Genomic DNA, 3,183 nt, shown 5'->3' with positions numbered 1-3,183 from the left:
GCTTCTTTTTTTTTTTTTTTTTTTTTTGACCAGTGCCTCTTGCACTATTCATGAGACATGAACAGTGCATTAATGGCAAATAAACAGTATTTTCATTAGTAAACAGTAACTGAAAATTATTTTTTTTGTTGTTTTCAATTTTCAATTTCCAGCAAAATAAGCGGTATTCAAATGCACTCTGAGGATTCCAACTAACCAGTGACTTGACTGCTCTTAAGAATTGGCCATGAAAGCCTCACCGTGAATAATGTATAATTGTAGAAACAAATAGCGTATTCTGCTTTAAATTTGATAAAGAGTTCCAACTAATCCAACGACTTGACTGCTGTTAAGAATTAGACCCAAATGCACCGTCATGAAATAATGTAAATTTTATGACCAAATATCATACTCGGCTTCAAATTTTGATGAAGAGTTCCAACGAATCCAATGACTTGACTGCTCTTAAGAATGATTACCCCAAAAGATCTGGCAATACAAAACGTTTCGGTCCATTTTCGCAGCCAGGTCCTTGATAAACTTTTCTTTCTAATGCTCAAAGCGTGTACACTGGGATACAAGGGATGTCGTAGTTTTGTATATGACCTACTAACTATAAGACCCTTGGGTCAAACTTTCAATTCGTTTTAGTTTAAGCCAGATGTATTGATGTAGAACAGACAGCACATGCCTTCCTTGAGCAGCAGGGGCGCAGGAAGTCATAACGCAAGATCAAAGGAGGGTGCCAGTAGGGGCCATCGGGGTAACAGTGTCGGAATTGCATGAAATTTGGCAGGTTGAAAGGAAACGACGTTCTGATCCAGATTCATGAACGTCGCCAAAATTTAGGCGAATTCCTTCATTAAGGCCCCGATAACAGTGTTTTTGCTATTTATAGTAATATTTGTTTTTCCTTAATAACTTTTAGTTTAAAAGTCAGAATAAGGTCCCGTATGAAGGTAGAGAGATATATCAGTTGAACCATTTGAGATGAGAAAGAGAATGGGTTCGAAGTCTGCAATCTTGATGTTCAGTTTGGTTTTTGTTTGGGCTGTTGGGGTATATAGACTTATTTTCATTTTTAGTAAGCAGGGAAGGAGCAGTGCTCCGGGCTCTCACAGAATGGATGGGACTATCTCAGATTTTTCAGAAAATGTGAGCGGTGTTGGAAGGGTCAAGCTGACTCTCCTCATAAAAAACATATCTATACAGTCTTTCGTTAACTCGATTTGAGTGTGAATATGTCCGATACAGGAATAGTCATTAGTCACCACAGCCACAAGACAATCTTTGATAATTGCCGAGTGGGTTCACTGCTTTTATTTAAGAATTGAAAGACTTTGAATAGTATTTAGTGGCGGGCCACCTCATAGTCATAGAGGGAAACTTGCGCCTTTCTAATTGTGTCGCATCCAGACACGAGCTTTGACATTTTTTTTTTTTTGACAATTTTACGTACACACGTAACACTCGGACCCCAATGTAGTGGAATTGCATTCTACTAGGATACACATAGCCATTGGGATTAAAATTAGCCAAGAAAATATATAAAATTAGTCGTTGTCCCATGCAGTGCATGGGAAGTATTTGAATATAAGATTTTTAAAAAAATCATTAATTTTGTTTATGTTGCATTTTTTTATGGTAGTTTAAGAGAGATCAAATCCTCATTTCATTATAATTTAGTTAGAATACATTACATAATCTAATAAAATCTATATATTATATACTATATATAATAGCAGAAGTCTTGTTCATCAAAAAAAATAATAGTAGAAGTCTTTTTCTGCAATTAAGGTGGTGCTACCATGTAAGAAAAAATGTCCATTTAAAATTCAGCCACGTATAAGTTAAAAAGCAATAAATTATATTGTTTGACAACTTTAACACCGTTTGATAGTCTTTGTGTATATATATATAAAGAAAAAAAAAAGGTTAAAATAAAATAAAAAGGCTTGCAACTAAAAAATAAAATGCAAAACTACAATGTTGATCCCATAAGTTTACCTTGTGTTCGTAATTGGTCACTTAAGTTTGAAGCGAACACAATTGGTCTCTCAAGTTTTAAAATTGAATTGTATTAATCTTTTTACTAATTACTATTAGTGGTGTTACTTATGTGACTAATAGAACAATGACTTTGTATTTTTTTAATGATGTGGCAATTTTTAACTAAAAAAAATTAGTTTCCACGTTAGATTAAATCTAAAGCAAACTGACCGTTGAAATCAAATGTTTTTGGTAACGGACTCGGTGACCGAGCAACTTGCACAAAATGTTTTTGGCTATTTATAACTACATGCAGGTGATTGTGTATCAGAGACTGGTGACGCCAAGAGGATCTTTTAATTAAGTTCTATGTACTTTCTTACATCTAAATCAAATATAGTCCCCCCATTCACTCATGAAATTCAGGTTAAATGATTGGTAAAATCATAAGAGGTAATTGTTCTCATGACATGCAGTGAATTAGAGAGACATGATTTTCCGTTACATTAAATTATAAATGTAGGGACATTAATTCAAGGCTTAGTTTATGGGTGTTAAGTTGTGGTTTTTTCATGTTCAATTTACTGGCATTATTCCGTGTTAATTTGATTGTAATTTATCTAATTATTTTCTTGTATTGATTTGGCTTTTTAGACCGTAGAGAGGTTTTTTCCATTAAATTCTTTGATTTTTCTCTTTGATAATGAAAGCTCGGAAATGTGTCGAAAACACAAGAGCTGTTTAGACCCCCAAATTAAAGTTACGGCTTAACTTAATATTAAGTGCGGAATAGTATAAACACAAGACAACTACTCTAATCCATATTTAAAGCAACACAGCAGTAAAAATGAAATGAACAAGAGTAGGGAAGAGAGATGCAAACACAGATAACACCGAGACGTGTTATCGAAGAGGAAATTGAAAAACTCGGCGAAAAACCTCTCTGCCGCCTTCCAAGCGAAAATCAATCCATTAGAAAATTAGTTGGGATACAAGGGTGAGCAAAAGACCCTCTAAGCCTAATCTACCCTCTGTATTTAAGCCTTCCAAGCTCCTACTCCAACAAGGCTTCTCAGAACCGTGCTTGTCTAGTTCTCCGGATCCCGCAACAAGCTCCATGTTGCATCTGCCATTCTAGGCTTCTTCCAATGCTTCCTAGCAGCACCAATACTTCACTTGACACTCTCAAAGGATGTGGTAAGTGTTTGGGCTATC

The sequence above is a fragment of the Quercus suber genome, unplaced genomic scaffold, assembly GCF_002906115.3.
Source record: "Quercus suber isolate HL8 unplaced genomic scaffold, Cork oak 2.0 scaffold_761, whole genome shotgun sequence".
Taxonomy (NCBI): Eukaryota; Viridiplantae; Streptophyta; class Magnoliopsida; order Fagales; family Fagaceae; genus Quercus; species Quercus suber.
This window is presented reverse-complemented; position numbering follows the sequence as displayed.